Genomic DNA, 25,573 nt, shown 5'->3' on the forward strand with positions numbered 1-25,573 from the left:
CAGTGAATAGTTATAACACTGGTGCAAGGTTTCACATAGCGTATTGGATACACAATAAATGCCCCAAATACAATTAAAACAATATAAATTAAAAGAAGTCAAACTTCACTTTAGATATATTTAATTATTGAAGTGGGGCAAACTTCACTGGACAACGTAACAAGATTTGTTGTGGAAGAACAATAAGTGGTGTACAAACGTACTGTGCCCATTAGATACAATATATCTAAAGCCAATTGTGAATGAGCTACACGTATATAAGACACAAGAAAAAATAGTTTGATGCTCGGAATTTTTGTACATAGTCGTAAACAGAGGAGCCTAAATGGTGAAATTGAGCATATATAGGCAAAACATAATATTCAAGGGAAAAAGGCATATAGTCAACGACTGAGAAGAAAAGACAGAATCAAATGGAAAGTGTCGAAGTCAACAAGCGAGCAAAAAAATAATCTCACCATTTACTAAAGTTGCGTGCATTCTACTAAATATCGAGGAAGAACTCACGTACTTTTAAGCGAACACTAACCTTGAAAACAATTTCATAAAAGGTATTATTCATCAAACCAGCTGCAGAGATCAATTTGCTTTATGACAAGCCAAACATGGCACTATATCATCAACTTGGAGAAAATATCACATTATCTCTTTTTACTGCATGCTCTTTAGAGCAAACCGGATTAAAGATGGGTAAAAGCAGTAAAAGGTGGACTTTCTGTTTGGCAATAATTTCTCTTTTTAAACTGTTACAAAAACCCCAATATTCATGCGTTACTTATATTATAGTGCTCTGAAAAAGTGTTTGCCTCCCCAAGAACCTTTGACATTTTGCTATATTTCAGACTTCGAACTTCGAAATTAACACTCACAATATTTTCCAAGAATTAACGTGTGAGACGCAATTGTAAAAATAAATCAAATGTATTTAACATTTTACATTGTACTAATAAATCAAAATTCAAAAGTTTGATTTTCAAAATTGTTACAACTCTTTGAGTTAATACTGTGTACAACCTCTGTTTAGTGGTATCACAGGTACAAGTAATTTTGTGTATGTCTACACGTTTTGCACACCTTATCTAAATATATGCCTATTTTTCCTTACAAATAGTTTAATTTCCTAAGGTTTGATGGTAGTTGTGCACATATTTTTTTCTGATGTTTCCACAAATACTCTACAGCATCTATATACCGCCCATTACATAAGTACATATGGCTTGGAGATAAAATATAACTTGCGTTAATGCACAGTTATATTAGGAACCAATTGTCACAAGTGCAAAGCAGAGAAATAAATGACTGTTGGATGTGTTCTGTCCAGTATATATAAGAGACAATTTTCACAACAGTTTACAGTCAAGGTGTCACACCAAAAGCCCCCACTTTTGCTCGAAATCACTAAATAATCCTGCATACGGAAGCCCACTAGGGATTCTATGTATATTGTATGGACACTTTATAATGAAAAGACATACAACAAACCTATACCTAGAAGCTCTAGCAAAGCACCTAGAGTAAATGTAAGATCAGGCCTAAAAAATCCTGCCCGAACGGACCCGTATATATGCACGACCCCGACCGGTTAACTTGATTTGAGGGACTTGGGCCGAAGTAAACCTGAAGCTTTTCTTTGGTGTCATGCATGCTCCAGGTTTACTTCGGGTTTACTTCGAGCGGAATCCCTCAAATCAAGTGTGCACTTTGAAGTGCGGGTCCAAAATAAACACAATTGCAAAGTGCAACAAAATGACAACCGAACGAAATTGCACTGAAAAAAAATCCTCAGATTACAAGCTCTAAATATTGAAATATGCAACCAAAAAGAAGAAAAAATGTTTGTAAAGATTGTAAGCCATTGGTAAAAAAAGGGAAATGACGTCTGATGTAAGCCACATTGAGGTGGAAAGAGGAAGGGGCGCATCTTCTACTCAGACACCAAGGATGAAAATGTATTTGGATTTCGTGATTTAAACTGATAGTTTGGTAAGCATGTTCTTTATGATAGAGTTATCTGAATATCATATCTTCGGCACAAAAGTGCACATTTCAGCACAGAACTCCATCAGCGAAGTGTGTTTCTTACGTAAAAGTACTGTTACTTCAGACAAAAAAGTATAAGTAAAAAAGCAGTCATCTAAATAAGTACTTGAGTAAAGGTAAGTGTATGCTGTGTAGATCCTCCTTGAAGGAAAAAACAAAAAACAAAAAAATAAACAGAGAGAAGTTAGGCCCGGTCTGACTGAATTATTTGACATATTAAGCCCGAACCCGGCACGAATTTGGGTTTGGGTCCAAGCCCAAAATCTGAAAATGTGCTGATAAATTAGGTTTTGTCTGGAGCGTGGGTTTGGCTGTTTTGTTGAATTTTACCTTAAAACAAATTGTGTAGCTCTCTCAAAAAAGAAAAAAAGAAATAACAAAAATATTTTTGTTTCAATGGCTTTTGGGTGAAAAAGGTCCCCGGCATGAAAAAATAGAGTGATGCGTTTCAATCAAAAATCTAAACATGTTCCTGAACAAAAACATGTACGATTAGTCAATGCTTATGACATTTCAAAGCAAAAGGTATCAGATTAGTACCATTCAATACTATCAAGTATTTACTTAGATCTGATCAATACCAAAATTAATAGGACCGTCCACCCCTATCTGCTACGGCAAGACAAGAGGGTCAAACATAGAATAAAAGACATAACCAAACCAATTGTCCACTACTAAGGGTTTAAATTACATTGTTAGGTGTAAAGATTCTGATGATTACTGTTTTTGTTAATATATTTTCACTATTTAAACGATAAAAATGCCAGTTTGTCACAATATGCAGCCATGCATTGGAAGATTGGAGACGTGGTTAAATAAACATTTTTACAATTACCCAGAACAGCGTGCGAACATTATTAACGATCCGTGTTAGTTGGAAAATTTCCACTCAAGACGTCAGTAAGTTTCAAGTGAAGGTTGAACAGAAGGGTGAATCATGCCGCAAGAAATGTTTGATTGTCTCCCGATGACAATTAGAAGAGGAACACATTTTTTCCAACGTGATCTCTGACACAGGAGAAGGAAGGCGTCTTGTCTTTGTAGCTTTGTACGATGTCAACATTAGCCACGTTGACACTGAAATGTGTGCGTTGTGTCGTGCATACAATAATGTTATTGTAAAACAAAGGAAATGATTTGAAAGGGGAGAAATGTTGGTGTAGACCCCCCTTGGGTTTTCACCAAGGAAGGATATGTTGGTGACAAGTCACACTGATGCAACCCGAAGAAACTAGAGATGAAAAGCTATCCTAATCACATTTCCAGTTGCCACGGGTGCGCAGCATACCACTCACTCATACTGTATTATATCAGACCCTGGCACCCGATTCAAAAGTTTAAAAATGATCAATACATTGCTGAGCTTACCTCCCGTCCTTGACACTTTCTATTCACATTAACTAACTAGCTGATGGCCTTGAGTGCGACAAGCACACTTTGATTGTCCCGCTTAAATTAAAAAATATGTATATTGAATAAAATTATTTTAAACTGATTTGTTGTGGAAACATCTACTATTACCTGATTAAAATTTTAGATTGATCTTGATTCAACATTGATAAAGGGTAAATTCCCTTCCATGACTAGGCTGAAATGAAGGTCGCAAGGCCATACACAGACAATACACAGTCAAAATCAACAATAAATCAATAATAAATCAATAGTCTTCATTTATATAGCGTTTTTCAAGTCAATGAAGACCTCCCAAAGCACTTTACAGTGTGCTTCACACTGCCCTTTTACACACTAACTAACGATAGCAGCGTCAGCCATGCAAGGCGCCTACCTGCTTATTGGTGACATTAGGGATTCAGTGTCTTGTCCAAGGACAATCTGACAATAAACTGACATTTTTGAAAAAGTCCAATTGACAGCAACGACAAACTTCCTGTCTCAAAATCTTGACCGATGCAAACAGGTTCTAGTTAATCACACGCATCAGGTTCAGGTGCCAGTCAGATAGCTAAGGACTCACACTACTGTGCATGATCCAGGCTCGTCCTTTTACAGGGTTACTTTCTATCAATCAATCAATCAATCAATCAATCAATCAATCAATCAATCAATCAATCAATCAATCAATCTATCTATCTATCTATCTATCTATCTATCTATCTATCTATCTATCTATCTATCTATCTATCTATCTATCTATCTATCTATCTATCTATCTATCTATCTATCTATCTATCTATCTATCTATCTATCTATCTATCTATCTATCTATCTATCTATCTATCTATCTATCTATCTATCTATCTATCTATCTATCTATCTATCTATCTATCTATCTTATCCCTCGAGAGGGGTGACCGACAGCAAGACAAACACATACAAAAACAAAGAAAATAAAAATAGGGAAAAAGTAGCAGAAAACACACACAAACATTTTTGGACCATGGCCAACCCAAATGCCCAAACACCCAAACAAGTTAAGCACCTCGGCATAACATGGTCATGCTTTCGTCCCTCCAGATGAAACGGGACACAAGAAAGGGTTAGGGTGACACAACACACTCTTCTGTTCAACAGCAGGGCCCGACAGCTTTCACTGGTTTACCCCTGCCGCATCATACATGTGCCCTGCCCATCCCTTAGAAAGAGAGGAGTTATTTAGCTTAGATTAATATTAAAAGTAAATAGTTAAATTGTATTATGCAATCAAACAGGAAGTAGATTAGTCTAGTTTGAGGTTTACATTATTTGGGGTGAATTCCTTGCAAAGGCATTCAGTAAATTTAGAGGAGCAAAAATTGTGATCTAACACCTCCATCATTTTCCATTATCAATAATGCAGGAAAGTAGAGATCCGGCTGGACTGGATGGCCCCAGGTTACCTCCGATGCCATTGATGACGGGGGTGTAGACCACGATTCCAGCCAGATTGGGGTCGGGAACCGTCTTGTCCAGGATCAGCCCTCTGAAGCTGCTTATGACCATAGCGGTGATGACAGGTTCCCAGCCCGAGTAGAGCAAAGTGCGGCTGGCCGGGTGCTTGGACGAAACCACCATCCAAAGCGGCGTCAGACACATGAAGAAGGCGCACGCCAGAGAGGACATGTACGGGTACGGATCAAGGCACTTGTAGAGTCCCTGGCTGATCCAAGCCAAGATGGCCAAGGTGATGAGGTCGCAGAAACTAGCGGCGCCCACATCACCTTGCATGATGTATTGTTTAAATACTTACTTACTTGTATCAATCTAAATACTTTCTCTTTCACCTACCCATTAAAGCTCCAGTGCGTAATATTTGACCATGAGATGGCGCTGTACTGTCTAATGTGAATGGAATCAAGCTGTCATGAACAGGAACAGGATAAGGACCCAAATGCGTGACGTTCTCACACAAGCCTTTTATTTCACGGGAATTGGGGAGTCATGCACGTTAGACAGCAGTCTGGCGTGGAATGATAGGAAGCCAGAGGCCGACGAGATCGATACCAATTGCCCGAGCAGATATCGGACAGATGGGGTCAGTACCGGACAGGACAGGACAGACAGGATTGATATCAAAACAGGATATTGAAATTAAACAAGACAAACTAGATGAAAACAAAACTGAAAACCGATATTAAACAACGGGACGGACAGGAATGATATCAAAACAGGATATCGAAATTAAACAGGACAAGTTGGACGGGAACAAAACTGAAAACCAATACTTAACAGGACAAAATAAACGGGAACAATACCGGACAGGAAATACCACCAGGAAACAGGACTGAGTCGAAACCCACGTCTTGCGGGGCAGAGGTTTGTTGACAGAAAGCCAATCTGTCAACGAGCCGCAGCTGGCGCCACACGGGCGGGGCCAATTGGGCGCCATGGCAATCGTGACACCAGTGCCACATTGCACAGTAAAAAAGCAAGATTCCAGGAGAAACATGGTGATGACATCTAGCTAGTTATTCCACTATGTAAAACAAATACCAATATTTTGACTTGTGATTGGTGGAGCCCATCCCAGCCCTCTTCAGGCAGTGGGCAAGGAACACCTGTGCCATCCTAAGACACAAGATGCATTTGGAAAGAAAAATGATGCTCAACATACGAGAGGAAAGCAAAGTTATTAGAATTTTCTACAGGCTACCACTAGAGTCTGCTCACTACAACTGTAGTGGATTGCAACGCCAACCATGGCTGGTATGAGAAATTCAATAAGAGAACTGGCATTCACTCTCTGCGGGATATGTACGGGTGCGTGGAATCCTTGCAGATCTTGAAATGTAATGCTATGTTTTCAAGGTCAGGAAAATGCTTTAATTTGGAATGAAGTTCTTAAAAAATGCTTGGACTTATTTCCATTGCCGTGTTTCCTGGCAGTCTGATTTGATAGACCACAATTTTAAATGAATGTTTTTTTTTTTTTTTTAAAGGCTGAAATGAGATGCAGATGGTGGCACCAGTTGTCATTATCGAGTTGTCATACGAAGCGTTACTGTCCCCCACTGTTGCATCCAGGGGAACAGGTTTATCAGATCGGCATGGGAATTCCGTATTTTTTTTTTGAGAAGCGTCTATTTTGGCTAGGCTTACTGAGAACTCTTTTAGCACTCAAATGGCTCCTTTTACATTTTTTTAGTGATACATCATCAAAAAAAATAAACCATGATGCATCAAATTGTTCCACAGGGGATCCCTACTAAACAAATAAATTATAAATTAACATATTAACAGATCTACAAATATCAATTTGTAAAATACAGCTTTTATTTAGATTTTTACACACTGAGAATATTCAAAGTCTAGCAATAACAAAAAAATCATGGAAATATAGAATAATCCAATATGAATTAAACATAAGAACATATGGTATAACGAAATGATGAAATACAAAAAAAGGGAAAAATAAATATACATCTATTTCAAACAATTTAGACAAGGATCTTCCAAAAAGTCATCAAAGCATCATCAAAGCAACAACAACAAAAAACGCATTTGGGTCGGTGCTGGACTTATTCCTTTGAAGGTAAGAGAACATAGACATACATATGTACTGTATATATATGTATATATATATATATATATATATATATATATATATATATATATATATATATATATATATATATATATATATATATATATCTTCTCATCTCATCTGATTATCTACACCGCTTATCCTCAGTAGGGTCGCGGGGGTGCTGGAGCCCATCCCAGCAATCATCAGGCATTGGGCATGGGACACCCTAAACTGGTTGCTAGCCAATTGCAGGGCACACGGGGACAGCCAACTCACTCGCTCATTCACACCTAGGGACAATTTGGACCGGCCAATTTACCTGAAATGCATGTTTTTGGAATGTAGGAGGAAACCGGAGTGCCCAGAAGAAAACCCACGCAAGCACGGGGAGAACATACAAACTCCGCAGAGGTAGGCTGGTAGCTGGATTTGAACCCACACAGGAGGTTCTCAAGACCTTAGAACTGTGCCGCCGTGCTGCCCCACTATATATATATATATATATATATATATATATATATATATATATATATATATATACAGGGAGTGCAGAATTATTAGGCAAGTTGTATTTTTGAGGATTAATTTTATTATTGAACAACAACCATGTTCTTAATGAACCCAAAAGTCTCATTAATATCAAAGCTGAATATTTTGGAAGTTGGAGTGGGGCTTTTTTAGTTTTAGCTATTTTAGGAGGATATCTGTGTGTGCAGGTGACTATTACTGTGCATAATTATTAGGCAACTTAACAAAAAACAACTGTATACCCATTTCAATTATTTATTTTCATCAGGGAAACCAATATAACAGCTCAACATTCAAAAATATAAATTTCTGACATTCAAAAACAAAACAAAAACAAATCAGTGACCAATATAGCCACCTTTCTTTGCAAGGACACTCAAAAGCCTGCCATTCATGGATTCTGTCAGTGCTTTGATCTGTTCACGATCAACATTGCGTGCAGCAGCAACCACAGCCTCCCAGACACTGTTCAGAGAGGTGTACTGTTTTCCCTCCTTGTAAATCTCACATTTGATGAGGGACCACAAGTTCTCTATGGGGTTCAGATCAGGTGAACAAGGAGGCCATGTCATTAGTTTTTCTTCTTTTAGACCCTTTCTTGCCAGCCACGCTGTGGAGTACTTGGATGCGTGTGATGGAGCGTTGTCCTGCATGAAAATCATGTTTTTCTTGAAGGATGCGGACTTCTTCCTGTACCACTGCTTGAAGAAGGTGTCTTCCAGAAACTGGCAGTAGGACTGGGAGTTGAGCTTGAGTCCATCCTCAACCCGAAAAGGCCCCACAAGCTCATCTTTGATGATACCAGCCCATACCAGTACCCCACCTCCACCTTGCTGGCGTCTGAGGCGGACTGGAGCTCTCTGCCCTTTAACGATCCAGCCACGGGCCCATCCATCTGGCCCATCAAGACTCATTTCTCATTTCATCAGTCCATAAAACCTTAGAAAAATCCGTCTTGAGATTTTTCTTGGCCCAGTCTTGACGTTTCAGCTTGTGTGTCTTGTTCAGTGGTGGTCGTTTTTCAGCCTTTCTTACCTTGGCCATGTCTCTGAGTATTGCACACCTTGTGCTTTTGGGCACTCCAGTGATGTTGCAGCTCTGAAATATGGCAAAACTGGTGGCAAGTGGCATCTTGGCAGCTGTACGCTTGACTTTTCTCAGTTCACGGGCAGTTATTTTGCGCCTTGGTTTTTCTACACGCTTCTTGCAACCCTGTTGACTATTTTGAATGTAACGCTTGATTGTTCGATGATCACGCTTCAGAAGCTTGGCAATTTTAAGAGTGCTGCATCCCTCTGCAAGATATCTCACTATTTTTGACTTTTCAGAGCCTGTCAAGTCCCTCTTCTGACCCATTTTGCCAAAGGAAAGGAAGTTGCCTAATAATTATGCACACCTGATATAGGGTGTTGATGTCATTAGACCACACCCCTTCTCATTACAGAGATGCACATCACCTGATATGCTTAATTGGTAGTAGGCTTTCGAGCCTATACAGCTTGGAGTAAGACAACATGCATAAAGAGGATGATGTGGTCAAAATACTCATTTGCCTAATAATTCTGCACTCCCTGTATATATTGATTACCATAATTATCATGATCATAGTTTAGGTGATTGAAAAACACACTGTGACATACCTGTCAACCTGTACGTTTTTGCCGTACAAATTACGTTTATTATGCATTTCAGGACGTGTACGACATACAAGAAAGTCCGTACGGAAAAACACAAATTTGTCAATTATGGGTACCATTCGGTATACAACGACTATCACGAAATGGCAAATCAATCAAGTCAAACCAGTTGGCCGCGGTGATGATAAGCGGTGCAGCTATTGAGATGAGATGATATAACGAAACACATGTACAACATAACATGTTAAACTACCGTAAATTCCGGACTATAAGCCGCTACTTTTTTCCCAAATGTTTAGCCCTGCGGCTTATTCAGTTAAGCGGCCAATTTATGTAAATTTTCTAACGGCCACCAGCGGCACTAGAGTACTAAAGGTAAAATTTAGACCGGTGGAATTGTGCTCCGAGGTACACTCCATCCTCTTAGTTTACGTTGGAATTGTCCGTATGGCAGAGGACAGAGATTCGTTGCGATTATGAGGAAGACGCCCTTGACGGCGAGAGTTATGAGGAGGAAGACGAGGACGGTTTACCGTGAATTTCGCAATTGTGGAACGGCTTTTATTAACAGCTACGCTTTGTGTGTTGCGAGCGTGTTAGGAGTAGCGTGGTGGTACCTTTCACAGGCACTGTTTGGGATGAAAGTTATATTATTATTATTATTAAAGCTTTGAAAACTCTCTCGGTGTACCGTCTTTCTTTGTATATACTGGACTGTCTCAGAAAATTAGAATATTGTGATAAAGTTCTTTATTTTCTGTAATGCAATTAAAAAAACAAAAATGTCATACATTCTGGATTCATTACACATCAACTGAACTATTTCAAGCCTTTTATTATTTTAATATTGCTGGATTTGGCTTACAGCTTAAGAAAACTCAAAAATCCTATCTCAAAATATTAGAATATCATGAAAAAGTATACAAGTAGGCTATTCAACTAATCACCTGAATCATCTAATTAACTCGAAACACCTTGCGAGGGTTTCCTGAGCCTTAAAAACACTCAGCTTGGTTCAGTAAACTAAATCACAAGTATGGGAAAGACTGCTGTCCAGAGGACCATCATTGATACCCTCCATCAGGAGGGTAAGACACAAAAGGAAAATTCTCAAAGAGCAGGCTGTTCACAGAGTGCAGTTTCAAAGCATATCCACAAAAAGTCTGTTGGAAGGGAAAAATGTGGCCGGAAACGCTGCACAACCAAGAGAGATGACCGCAGCCTTAACAAAATTGTGACGAAGAGCCGCTTCCAGAATTTGGGGGAGCTTCAAAGACAGTGGGCTGAAGCTGGAGTCCAGGTATCAAAAGCCACAGTTCACAGACGTGTCCGGGAAATGGGCTACAATAGCCGTATTCCCATGGTCAAGCCACTTCTGAACTCAAGACAACGGAAGAAGCGTCTGACTTGGGCTATGGAGAAGAAGCACTGGACAGTTGCAGAGTGGTCCAAAGTCCTCTTTTCAGACGAAAGCAAGTTTTGCATTTCATTTGGAAGTCAAGGCGCCAGAGTCTGGAGAAAGGCTGGAGAGGAGCAAAATCCAAGTTGCTTGAAATCCAGTGTGAAGTTCCCACAGTCAGCAATGGTTTGGGGAGCCATGTCAGCTGCTGGTGTTGGTCCACTGTGTTTCATCAAGTCCAGAGTAAATGCAACTGTGTACCAAGAGATTTTAGAGCACTACATGCTTCCATCTCCTGAAAAGCTCTATGGAGATGAGGATTTCATTTTCCAGCATGATCTGGCACCTGCCCACAGTGCCAAAACCACCAGTAACTGGTGCACTGACCATGGCATCACTGTCCTTGATTGGCCTGCTAATTCGCCTGACCTGAACCCCATTGAGAATTTGTGGGGTATCGTTAAGAAGAAGATGAAAGACACCAGACCTACAAATGCAAATGAGCTGAAGGCCGCTATCGAAGCATCCTGGGCATCAATAACACCTCAGCAATGCCACAGGCTGATTGCCTCCATGCCACGCCGGATTGATGCAGTAATCCGTGCAAAAGGATTCCCAACCAAGTACTGAGTGCATCAATGGACTTTTTCAAATGTTTGATTTAGTTTTGCTGTTATAAAATTATTTTTTTACTTGGTCTGAGGAAGTATTCTAATATTTTGAGATAGGATTTTTGAGTTTTTTTCAGCTGTAAGCCAAAATCAGCAATATTCAAATAATAAAAGGCTTGAAATAGTTCAGTTGATGTGTAATGAATCCAGAATGTATGACATTTTTGTTTTTTTAATTGCATTACAGAAAATAAAGAACTTTATCACAATATTCTAATTTTCTGAGACAGTCCAGTATGTGTAACCATGTATAATATGTATTTACAACTGTATATTTTTGTAATGTATTTATTTTAGAGACTCATTGTGATATGTTTTCTACGAGCGAATCAAAAAGAAGGGGCGGAGCAAACGCGGGCTGACGGGAAGTGTGGTAAAACTGAGTTAAATCTCTTTGTTGTTGCAGCGGACAATAGTGAATATATATATTTTTCCCACCCTTAACTTTGGAAATATACATTTTTTTTGTTGGATTACTTTCAACGGGACCTGGACTTTAAAGTTTTGCATTCAATTCTAATGACCCGTATCATTTTCTGTTCATGTTGCCAATTGTGGTGGATGGATTGTGTACTATATTTGCAGTTACAATCGCGGCACCTAAAGTCAGGTTTGGGATAAACTTGTGACTGAGTTACATGTTTAAATGTTGGCGCATGCAGCTTATATACAGGTGCGGCTTGTGTAAGGACCAAACCAATAGTTTCCGCAAATTGTGGTGCGTGCGGCTTATAATCAGGTGTGCTCTATAGTCCGGATTTTACGGTACATAAATAAACCCATTTGAAAAAAATATATGGGGTAAGATTTTTTTTTTGTATTTTGTTAAGGAAAATACGACAGTTTGTAAGGGCATGGGGTTGTGGAGGTTGACAGGTATGCTGTAATCTTGTCTATGGCAGCACACTGGCCTATAATATTACTGTGTGTATGTAGAATTTTTTCTTTCCAGACCAATCGGTAAAAAGTAACGACTAAGCCATCAATATAATTCATTGCAAACGGGAGACCTTGTAAAACAGTCTGGGTTAGTGATTTCTCAACAGTGTTCTACTCCATTGTGAAGCCTACAGGTAAATAAGAGAAAACAAATGAAGTTAAAAAAAAAAAAACACATTTTCTCTGAACCAAAACGGCACACCCAACAAATGGCTCACACGCGAGCTCGGCGGCCCCTCCGCGGCTGTTGTTGTCAGCATGATAATCAGGCTTCGCTATGGCTGTAGCCCTGAGGCTGCGTGTGATGTAAACATAGAATAAACATCTCATTTTAGCACCTTTAAATGACTAACTTTGTTGTCTTCCTCCCTGATGGCTCAAAGAAGAAAGTTTGCGTGATTAAGTATTTATGATGTTTAGCACTTATGGAGGCCACTCTCTCCCTCTCCCTGATGCCACCTCAATAGTCTGGAAAAAGGGAAGGGGGGGAAAAAGCGTTTGTGACCTTTCCGTACGAGGCCTTCAGTGAACATGGCTGGCATTTAAGACGAGATCATTACGGCTTTGATTTTTAATTGAGGCCTTTTCTCCCAGGTGTAATCAGGACTAAATAAACAACGGTGGAATCATCCAAGACTCAATTAGCCCTCAGGGGGAATGTTGTGTGTGTGGAGATGAAATATGCTTCATAATCAGCTCAAAGAAATTGTTGATGAAGGGCTCTGATGTCTCTACCTGTCTCTGAACTTAATTGACTGTAATTAGAACAAAGCAGGAGTAATTGATTCCATTATGAAAAATATTAGATGGTACAATAGATTATTTTTGTTTTCGTGTTTTGTTTTTAGGGGGTGGAAGTCCCATGGCATGCAATCAGTCTTGTAATGTTGTGTGGGTGAGCTACGGGGATAGGATGAAACACCAGTCAGTAGTGGGAAAACTACAGACCCGGGCCACATGCGGACCACCAGGTTTTTTAATCCGGACCACGAGATATCAGTGGTAAAAACATAATGATAATATTGTGGTAACTCTTTTTACTAGCTGAATTTGATCCAGGAAAGTGCTCATAGCTTGGATTGCTTGTGTAATGAGTGAATTTGCCCAATATGAAATAATTACAAACAAATTGGTCCGCTCATGTCCTTTCAAAGCATACAAGTGAACCTTGAAAAGCTATAAAATAAATCTTTATGATCACTAAAACAAATTCAAATTGCAATTAAAAATAAAAATACAGTAATAAGGCAAATAAGATGATATTTACGAAATAAAATGCAAGTTTATTATGAGAAGCCCAAACAAAAAGGGGGTGAGGGTCTGCTTAAAGGAGGAGTGACAGAAATTGCATATTTGCCAATTTAAACAAGTTCCTCGTATTTAAAAAAAAAGCTTTGATCATTTCACAATGTGCATGCCGTATAACAATTTTTTACAGGTTTTTTTAAGACCATTCTCACCTTGCCGGCTTTGTCACCTATACGGAATCTCTTTAAATGGCAGCAGACGACAATGTTATCGTAGATTGCTAATATTGTTGCGGTACAGTAATCCCTCGCTTATTGTGGTTCATGGGTACCAGAAACCCCCGTGTAAAGTAAATGCCTGTGAATTAGCATTACACCTTCATAAAAACCCTTAATGGTCAAATTTTCTTCAAGACTACGTCATTACTGCGAAGACAACTGTGACAAAATAACAGCTATAGATTAGGAAATAAGAAAGAAAATACAGAAAACAGAATTGCAGTTGAATGAATAGTCTTTATTGCCATTATACAAAAGTACAACAAAATTGGAGGGCTTCTCCTTTCAGTGCAACAACGCGATTTAGACAATGGCTAGCTACACGCTAGCATCGGGTAATCCCTAGTCGAGTGTTCCTGATGACAAAACTACAACCGTCCCGAATGTAGTGGTTTTCCAGGAGTTGGAGTTCCAGGTCTGTGTTTAATGGATTTGGCAGTTGGTGTGATACAGGCTCAGTAGGGGTGGCTTGTAAGAGTTGTTATGTATCCTAGCTGCAGTAGGTATGACCTGCAGCCCTGATATTGCTTTTTCTGCCGATGTCTCCTCAGTCACTTGCTGGATCCAATTAATCCACAAGCAAACCGGTGATCACCATTTTTTTGCGCTCTTCTGACTTTCTTCCGGGTCTGGTTTATTTGATAAACTTCTTTCCAATGTAACGAGACGCTGAAATATTAGCTCTGCTGTAGCCCTGATCCGCAGTTAGATTTTTTTTTTTTTTTTTGGTTGGGTGGTGTACACATTGACTTCTGAACTCGCCCCGATGTTTGACTGACAGCATACACCAGCGTTGGTCGCACACAAAGATAGTCACACTCATCCAACACACAAAGCCTTCCCTTACTTCCCCGTGATAACATTTGCTGCCTGCGACGCTCAAAGTACCAAGGGGTCTCTGTATTCCACATAGTCTCGCTGCAAGTAGGTTGTGTTTGAAGATGTATTATCACTTTTTAAGGAGGATTAGATAGCAATAATGAGAAGAGCAATGAGGTTAACAGGTATGAGATAGCCTTTGGGACTAGCCATGAACTGCTCCTTTGCTTTGGCTAGCGAGGGAGATTTTTTTGTTGAAAAAAAACCCCGTAAAATTCTTATGTAAGTAAGGTACTACTTATAGAAAATGAAGTTTTGGTTTCACTCCTGTCCTTTTTGTACCATTGGTTGTTCAATGCAAACCATCACAATTAGTGTTTAAAAACAGGGATATATATTGATTAATTACTGGTTATAACAGAGTAACGGCATGATAATAATATAAGTTATTAATTTAGGTATATGTGTCAAACTGGTAGCCCATCAAGCTAATCAGTAAAAAAAAGTAGCCATCAGCTGCAAAAAAAGTTGTTAACCCATGCTTTATGGCCACTCGCGCAGCTAAATAAAACAGCGAAAGAAAAGTGTAAACAGCATGTAGTACCCTGGTTAATTAAGTGACGAAATAAACTCGGAAATCCCCTGAATCAAATCAAACAGTGCAAGAGCATGCAAACACTCGCACACACCGGTGACTGCATAAGGAGTTGTTAATGCAATCACACATCTCTAATGAAATGATGAGAATTAAAGTCTTAGATCTTTGCTTTTATGAGTACGCCTCAGGTGGCCGCTGCACCAGGAAGTCAAAGGAAATAGAACAGTGCCTCTGTGTGCCACCAAATGCCTACGAGAAAATGGAGAAACAGTTCGAAATGGAGAAACAGTTTGGGATGATGCACTTATTCCTTGATGTTGCAATAGACTCAGCATTTCGAGGGACTTTTCATGATTGTATGTTACTATGTCTTTTATTATAATGACTCAAACAGAAATTAGACTTGTTAATTTGATAACTGTACTCTTCTTTACATTTATATTTGTGTAAAGGCACAGTTTGGAATTGTGGGGCTTTGAGAGTGGGATTTTGTACCTTTCTGAAAGGGAAGCTATAAGTATGACAACAAAATGCTCACAACATTTATAACTTCCATATAGAATGTTTGTAATGGGCAATTGCCTTCATAGGTCAGTGTATCATGCTGAGATACTTTAACCAATGGTTCTCAACTGGTCTGTCCTCACGACCCATCATCCCATCCTGTTTAAAAGCCGCAACCTAAAGTAATATTTCCACTTCTGATATGTATTGAATGAAATTATTGTGCAGTTTAAACACGCGTTAAACTAGGCAAGTTTTTCTAATGTTTGCAATCTTTTGTTAAAGAGTATACCTGACCCTCAGTTTTTTTCTTAGCGTTATCTTGGCAAGGCAAAATCTGCGGCCCACTGAAAATCCGTACGTGGGTCACGATCCATCAGTTAAGAAACACTGCTTTAAACAGTGCAACGATACACGTGCACAGAAAAAAATAATAATATACACATAATACTCTGGCAATTTGATGAGTTTATAGTTTAGTAGACACTCAAAATAAGGTGAGTAGATATCAATGACTTTTGAACTTGCAATGAGAACAGGAGAGGACTGTACACAAAACCCTTAGAATGGCAAATATCAAATATTTTCTTAAAGCCCTACCCTAAGACCTGTATTTTTATTAAATCTGCTAGGTTTTAAAAATCATATCCACCCTAAAGTGTGTGGTTATTAAAGAACATAAATCTTAATGGTTGATAGTGTCAATTATGTAAACCGTGCATGTTAGTGAAAATAACAAAATGGCACCCTATGCAGTCTACTTTGCATGCGTCTATTATTAAAAACTGATTAAACGTATGAAATGTTTTGCAATTTTTATTTTTTTTGTGAAGAACAACAACTCTCTATCTAGAACTCTATATCAATGCAGCCTTATCTGTTTTGTTTCCTGAATAAAAGCTTTATTTGTACGGTTTAAAAAATGCAAAAAAAAAAAAAAAAAAAACAACTTTGAGCAGTGCTTTTGAACCATAACTCTTGTAATGACGTATATATGATATAATGGTAATGTAAATAGAGCAGGTTTCTGAAACTCCTGCACTTTTTTTCTTAAATCTTTTCACGTATCACGTAAATTCCGAACATACGATTGTTTGTACTGTGGGACGTATTTACATTGGTATTTAATTTAATTCTAATAGTTTTATAATAGTTCTAATTACTTTTAATGAATACATTCTACTATGAATCTTTCATTTTGTGAGCAAAACACACTGTACAGAATTGTTTATTTTCAAAATGTCTCACATTTGAAAAAATATATTCCATTAAATTATCAATGTATTTAAATGTAAACGGTTATATATGCTTGACAGTACATAAATGATTTTAAAACCGTATAGTATTTGAGAGAATGACCACGCTCCTGAAACTATCTGAACTATCAACAACTCCCTTCATTCCATATGGGCAAATCGTCTGCTCTGGAGTGGGTGTGAATTAATCAGCCGGGCTTGAAATTGTCTTCATTTGCATATTGTATGCCCGGCTTTAATCTCCCCGGCTGTTGATCTGGACCCTTGAAAGAAAACTGTCAAACTAGCAGCATCTCAGTCTGTGCGGACTTGGCTTTTGAAACCGGACGATCACAGTTCAACTCCGACTGTGAGCTAAAATGAGATGCAACTCCTCAATACCGTCAAGGTGCCCTTTTACCCACCATTTGTACACCCTATCACTCTGACATCTCTTGCATGCCCGCATATGTGGGTGGTCTGATTCTTTGTGTGAAATGTATATGCAAGCAACCTTTGAGAATTACATCGAGAATAAATTAAAAATGAATTAAAACATGTATATAATAAAAAAGGTTGGTACTCACTTAATAGACAATAAGTAAGGTTTAAAACGTGCTCAATAGAAGGGATGGGTGATACTAGAAATTTTAGGATTGATCCCATCCAAGTAAATGCAAGGTATGGTCATTGGATAATTGAACCCTTCCTTATGAGTTGTTTTTTATTTACAATAAACACCGCACAAAGATTTGAGGTTGAATTAATGGTTATTTTTTTGGGTGTAAAATAAATCCAATTCAATCTTTAACAGTATAAACAATAAATAAGAATATTTATATTACATATTACATAGAACAAACACTAAGAATGTCAAATAAAAAAGCAGCAATGTAATGGAAGTACCAATATAATAATGTTAACATGTCAACTGTACATTCCTTTGTACAATATTTAGAAAATAAAATCAGATAGTGTGCATGGTGTAAATAATATAATATACGTAATTTTAACAGTATAAGCTGGTCCGCCACCGAGTTCTGGAAATCATTGCTGCCTGAGCTTCAGAGTTCCGCCACCGTGTCCACCTTCAAATCTGGACTCAAAACCCACCTCTTCAGACTTGCCTTTTCGTGATCACCTGCCTCACACACCGTGCCCTTCTAAGTCCACTGTGTTTTTATTTGCTATTTATTAGTAGCTTGTTTTATTCTTGTTTTAATTATCTTATATTTTATTTTTAATGTTGTTGTTAATGAAATTGTTCATGCAACATCCATTGCAGCCTAGTCATCCTGGAAGGGGGATTACCTCGTCACATGTCAAGTCAAGTCAAGTCACATTTATTTATATAGCCCTTAATCACAAAAATGTCTCAAAGGACTGCACAGGATTACAATTACACAATTACACAATTACCTGATCTTAAACCAGCCTCATGTGAGGTCCCTTCCCAAGGTTTATTTCATATTACTCATACTGAGGTTTTTGAGTTTTTTTCTTGCCCTCATGTAGGTTTTAGATCAGAGCATGGTGTATTAATCCTTTGCAATAGTCTGTGGTCTGCGCAGCCTTTTCAAACTCTTTGTGATTAAGGGCTGTACAAATAAACATGACTTGACTTGACATGACCTTTATTCTTGCTTTATTGTTGTTTGGTGCACTGTGTACAGCGACCTTGGGTGTCCTGAAAGGCGCATTCAAGTTGAATGTATTATTATTATTATTATTATTATTATTATTATTATTATTATTATTATTATTATTATTATTATTATTATTATTATTATTATTATTATTATTATTATTATTATTATTATTATTATTATTATTATCATAAACAATAAAACACTTCTACAACAACTGTTACAGAGCAAACGTTAAACGAGTTGAACTAAAAAATCAGCAATGTAACAAACAAGCCCTTATGGCTCTGTTGCGATCGTGACAATGGATTAACAGGTTTTTGTTCAGGAACAGTACCACGTTTACATTTTTGGTTGCAGCTTGCTCATCGCTGTCTGGTGAACATTTGTTATGTGTAAATTTGCCACAGTAGCGAACCATTTCACAACACAAATAAAAAAAAAGAGTCAACACTGCGCTGCACTTCCCATTTTTATCCGTCAATATTAGCTCCTGATGAGGGTGGGCGCATTGATGTGGCTCTCTCTTCGGCCTCGGAGGCATGATGCAGCAGCAGGCCAGGTAGGGACATGTGCCTGTAAGTCACACAAAGAGCACACATTTGGAGTGGCCTAGAGCGCTGAGTGAGATTGAAAATCTATCTAAATATAGAAGCGGTGCTTTGAGGAAATTGGTGGAATTGTGAAATATCCTTCAGAATCCATCAAGTCACGTGTGGGGTTCCCCAAGGTTCAGTTTTAGGCCCTGTATTTTTTAATCTGTATATGCTTCTCCTTCGGAGAGGTCATCAGGAAACACAGAGTTAACTTCCATAGTTACGCTGACGACACCCAGCTGTACATTGTCACGTCCCCTAATGACATAAGTCCTACAGATACCTTTTTAAGATGTATTTTAGATTGGAAGGCATGGAGGGCATATAACTTCCTACAGCCCAACCAGGACAAAACACAGGTCTTAGTTATTGGTCCTGAAAGTCAGAGAAATATTTTTAACTGAAACTACACGATTTTAGATATTTAGAATGCGTTAAAAAATTGAGCGTTATTTTCAACTCTGAGTTCATTTTTTTCTGCAAATCAATAATGTAACAAAAAATTGGTTTTATCATTTCAAGGATATAGCTATAGTACACCCATTTCCCTCTCAGGAAAACACGGAGGTATTTGTGCGTGCGTGTACATATTCTTGTTTAGATTTTGGTAATGCCCTGCTCTCTGGTCTTCCCGAAAAAAACATTGCCAGCTCACAGCTATTACCAACCTCAGCAGCACACGTGCTCACAGGGGGCGGGGATAGGGATCACATCACTCCAAATTTGAAATTGCTGCTTTGGCTCCCAGTGGGTTTCAGGGTCAGCTTTTTAATGATATAATGGTCTTGGGACATCCTATCTGTCTGATTTGCTTTTATTACATCAGCCCTCACGTCCCCCCCAGATCCTCTGGCAGAGGTTTGTTGATTGTTCCCAGGGTGGGGACCAAAAACTATGGTAAGGCAGCATTCAGCCACTTTGGCCCTCACCTATCAAACAGGCAAGTCAGCTGTGATCATTGGTATTTTTAAAAGGAGGCCCAAAACCCCCTTTTTTAATATGGCTTTTAATTGAAAGTGTAATGTTATATTTCAGTCTTTCTTCATGTTGGGGGCCCACACTGTTAGGGTAAGGTTCAATGGCTAAAAATCCTAAGGCCAAAAAATTCAGTTCATACTTTTATTTTTACATTTAAACGTCAAAATAGATTTTAGCAACTGTATTTTACCATTTTGGATGTTTAAATTCAGCAAGTATAGATAACGTTTTGGTGTGTTTCAGATTCAGATTCAGATTCAGATCTACTTTATTGTCATTCTAGTACACGTGTATACAGAACGAAATGTCGATGCATCTGACCCCCACAGTTTCCTTGAATGTACAGATATAAATAATGTTGTATTGTATTTTGGCTACGTATAGTATTTTACCATAGTGCCGATAGTGCAAGAAGAGTAGCTAACCAGATGCGCAAAATGGGCAGTCAGGTTAACAAGTCAGATAAATTGTAAATAGATTGTAAATAGATATGCAGTTTTTTACAACTTATAATGCTATCTTTGTGTATTACTGATTGCCTAGTAAATTATTGTAATGGATAATTGCCTTCATAAAATATTGAAGGTCAGGAACTTTCATATACCAGGTTTTGTAATGATTTCTAGTATTGTAATGTTTCTTTGTGAGTGCTCGGTGAAATCAGAATTTCATTATTTGAAACAAACCTTTCCACAAGACACACATGGCTTAATGCCAAATAATATGACTCACATCTTCCTAACAATTGCAGCAGAAATCATTTATTAATCATCACCAGGGAAAAAAAGGTCGGGTGTATATTTGTTTTTTTCCACATACTGTTAAATATTCAAATTCAATATCCAAAGACCTTTAGAAAACCAATAGTAATCTCACTTACTGTGCCAGGAGGAAAAAAAAACTCATCAAAAATATAAATACTTTGACTTATTATTTTTCATGTTTGTAAAATATTGAAAAACAAAATTAATCTTTACATTTTCCAAAACACTTCATAGATTCTAAACCTAGTTTCAATTGTAATCAAAAATACAGCAAAGCATCGTAAAATGTTAAAACATTCTACTGACATACTGCTGCCATACAGGATTTCTATTCATTTCTTTAAAGAAATTTAATGTTCTAGATCTGTGACTTTTTTTCTCATATCATCATTGGCCCTTAAAATCATTGCTCTTAACTTAATATCTGTCAGGACAAGAACGGAAACAGGACCCAATTGCGTTACGTTTCTCACAAGTTTTATTGAAGGAAAGATGAAGGGCTGCGCCCATGATCCGATGTTCGCTGGCCGCGCCAAGCAAGTCGCTCTCAAACTCGGATTGTGATCCGAACAGAGAAGCGCATCTTCTGTAGCGAGCGATGGCGGTGTCAGGGACGGAAAAACGGGTCGGTAGCCGGGACTGGGAGAGCAAGGCGTGGTCGGGGTCGGAAACGAGTCGTAAGCCAGAACGGGAGAGCAGACGTAGTCGGGGACAACAGAGGTCATAAGCCGGTATGGGGGAGCAGATGTGGTCAGGATAAAATGGGTCGTAGCCGGAGACAGACGGGAGCAAAAACAGGACAGGTGGGAGTCAGGGTCGAAAAAGGCTTGCCCAGTATTCACTGAGGTTCGCAGACCGACTGACAGAAGGGGACAGTGAGGACTGGGTTCATATACTGACAGGGAGCCTATCAGAACCCACGGCAGTTGGCGTCAAATGAGAAGGCACAGCCGAGTCACATCAGTAATCATGGCACTATCTTCAAGTATTTATCCATTACCACATACTTACTACTTTCAGAAGACTCAAGTAATTTGAATTTTAAATTATCTATTTAAACCATTGTTTTGAACATGTCTATATTTTCGTTGTTTGTATAATCCTGCGATTGATCATTTTTTTTATTGTCAATGTTATCATATTGTATCTATCAATATTAATATATATCATTACATGGTGATAGACATTCCTGCAATTTTTTTTTCTCAATGACAAATGACAAAGTAAAAGCTGTTTTTATAACTTTTCCGGGTTCTTGCAAAATACTTCTGGCTCTTATTAGTGTCCAAATGAAATGGCAAAGCACTTTTGTTGTGGCACGTATAACATATGCAAATAATAGCTTTTAAGTACTCTAACAAGCCATGCAAATGGACCATACCAAACATGCTGAACCGAGAAAGTATTGATGCACTTGTTAAAATAAGGGGGGCGGAGGTTAGCCATTGGTTCTGCTTGCAGCTCTCTTCTGTACATCAATCATTCAGAAGGACAAAGTGTGTGATGCATGTGAGAAAAAGAATCCGGTTTTTCTCTTTTATGTCAATATTTTGTCAGCAACTGCAAAGGGAAGAAGTCAGATGGGACTCGTCCATGTATAGTGTTATTTCATGTTTTGCAAAGCCACATCATTTGAACATGGAGTCAGGAAGAAGCCACCGCCATAGAAAAACAGAGTGTTCAGTGAGATTACAGTAAAAACTGTTGTAATATTAAAATACATCATTGCCCATATTTAGTCATAATTATATATTTTTTTCTTTTCTAGCTTTATTTATTTAGTCAGAATTATGTAACTCCAGTTGTGTTTTGTTTTATAATATCACCTTACTTCTTTGAGTGGACAGGAAACCTCAATTTCAGTTTATGAGATGTTTTAACAAGAACATTCTTGAGAATATCACTTTATGTAAAGTCTACATTTTTGTTCTTCGTAACAAAATGCAATTAAGACCTTATTAATGGTATTCCAAAAATCTCCTTTAATGACGTCACAGCTCTAGAGAAATCCAGGCACATCAGCCCACGTTGAGGTTAAAGTTCTCGAGTACCCCAAAACAATGAAAGCAACAGGTTCTGTGCCTGATTGGAAAATAAGGGTTTAGTGGCTTGAGTAAGATTTCCTGAAAGATCCTTTTTGTATACATATGATGCTAAAAAAAGTTCAGTGGTCGTATGAGTGAATTACTGCAGCCATTGTTTGTTACTTCTCCCATGGCCAAAATATATCCTGTAAATACAACTTTTGAAGGAACTGTTCATCTGTTTTTCAGCCCCTATTTTGAAAACTAACGAATACGCTGAGGGATTTTTTGCTATTATGGTTGGTTTTACATTTGTATTTATTCTACACTGCTTTTACAGCAGGTTGTGATGATATAAGCATGTACCATCTTCTATTTGGCTGAAAATACAGCAGCAAAGGCTGGAGCTTGTAAAACCCCCTGTGATTACTATAAAAAGATCTTTTCACAACCATTTATGGAAATTGAATAGGTAGTCATCACAGACATTTAGTTAGCGATTGCGAGATATTGAACGTCTCTCCCGAGCTCCGAGGTAAAAGATGCAAACACACATGCCCAAGCGCGTCTGCACACCTCCACATACCAACATCACACATGCACAAAGTCAAAGCAGAAACCACACACACTCTTTTAATGATGCTGTGAAGTTTCCTCCCGGATGCCCTAGTTATCGCAGGTAGCTGGTACGCGTCCCGAGTCTTTGGGGACTGACGACTCCCTGAAGTGGGTGAAGGAGGATGGTAGACGTCCCTGGAGGCTCTGGAGGAGGCGTGCGTCAGCGCTCTCACGGGGGAGCACTTCAGGACCTTGTTTTCTTCTTTGTTGTGCCTCCTCTCCAACAGATCAAAAAATAAAACAAGACAACATCGCTGAACATCTGGAAACAGACGGAGTGCATGAGTAGTCATTAGCAGAGGTTGTGTTCATTGTTGCATGCTTTGGTTTTTTCATAAAGCATCAATGAGAGTGATGTATTTTCAAATATTTTTTTGTCAGCCACATTTGGTAAAACAAAGCTGGTTTGGTAAAACGGTAAGAAGACTACTCAGAATGCCATAAAATGTCACTGCTAATATGGTCATACTATGAGTGTTCCAGTTGTATCAGTTTGACCATTTTTCGTCAAGGGCCAAAGCAGCGTAATGGCTGCCTTCAAAGGGCCTGATGTAACTTACGATAGTAACTAAATCTTGCGTAATTCTTGTACTCTAATGCCAAAAACCTCAAATTGGCCATAAATTTGAAAGTTCACCTTACAACTCGGTACACATTTTAAGAAAACTGCATACAAGATGCATCGAGTATTTATAGGTTTGCATTAATAAACAAGGTTTTAGAGTATACTTCTGTATTTAGGCAATGATTGAGCAATCATTAATCATCACTGGACCAAATCGAAATGTATCGTACGCAGCGGGATTTGAATCCGGGTCTTGGGGGTGAGGGCGCAGACGCTCTACTGCAAGACCCCCAGTTGTTCAAATAACATACGGAAAAGTATTAGTGGTCATCTAATCATTAGACTGTTTTTATGGAGCCAGAAACACTGATTTGCATAGACAATTTTGATAGGTTAATATTTTTACGGAGTTAGAAAAAAGTTTGTTTTTGTCATAGTTTTTCCCCCTACCGAAACCATATTAAAATAATAATGTATTTCCCTCCTCCATTTTTTTTCAATTTGTGAACATTTTTGGAAATATGCCAGGGAGCCATTCCGTTGCACTTAAGAGCCACATGCTGTATATAATCTCATCTCATCTCATCTCATTAGCCGTACCGCTTATCCTCATTAGGGTCGCGGGGGCTGTATATAATATGTTATAAAAATAAATTGTGTTATACGCAACATTCAAAATAAAATCCAAGTTATTAACATTTTCAGACGTTACCACTAGAGACCAAGGCTTTAAAGTATATTATCATCGTATTAATTATATTACTGTTGTTTTGTGATCAAATATGATTTGAAAGGGGTTCTAATTATTAAGAAGATGTGTGTTATAGCAATGGACTAACTTGGATGCTTTTGGGAGGCTAAGAATGAATTCATTGGTTTCAGGTATTTTGTCTTGAGAAATTTTGCTCTAGATACTAGCAATTCTGGATTGGACCACAATCTGGGAACACATTAATGTAACAAGTAAAGGTATAACTGAATAACAATATAAAATAAAAATCATCAATGTATCTCTAAATTCCACTCATCGATACAGATATACTGGCGTGTAATAGCGCTGAGCTATCACTTTGCTAATATTGTAGTTGAAAGGCAATGCAGGAAATGTAGTTTTTGATCAATGCACTCTTTTGACCTTTTGATTTTTAAACGCTCAGACATTTTGGGCCTTGTGTTTGACAAATGTAATCTGTATATTTGAGAGACGGATTTTCTTCTTGTATCTGGACCCTTGCCAGAACAATCTCAAATTCCAAGAGGCTAGTTCATCCTGTCCACGGTTCAATGTAAGGTCACTTGGTAAATTTCCACTATAGCCAGGGAAAAGGTTTTCTCTAAGCTGCGCGCGTGCGCAATCATGCACTGCCTGCACATTCTCAGCGCACAAGAAAATCTATCCACCTATCCTGCGTGTGTGCGCAATTGCGCACTACCCAGAACATTTCCGTGCGCAAGAAAATCTAGCCAGCTCACAAAAATCAGGGCTCGAAATTGCTAATTAAGAAGCGAATTAAGTCAAAGTT

At 38.4% G+C, this 25,573-nt stretch overlaps 1 pseudogene; it reads right to left on the reverse strand.

Annotated features, from left to right (window-relative positions):
• Positions 1-4,825: 4,825 nt before the first annotated feature.
• On the reverse strand, positions 4,826-5,205 carry LOC148361744 (solute carrier family 41 member 2 pseudogene; annotated as a pseudogene).
• Between the last annotated feature and the right edge of the window lie 20,368 nt (positions 5,206-25,573).

This window comes from Urocampus carinirostris, chromosome 8 (genome assembly GCF_059441175.1).
Source record: "Urocampus carinirostris isolate Australia breed hairy pipefish chromosome 8, RoL_Ucar_1.0, whole genome shotgun sequence".
Lineage (NCBI taxonomy): Eukaryota > Metazoa > Chordata > Actinopteri > Syngnathiformes > Syngnathidae > Urocampus > Urocampus carinirostris.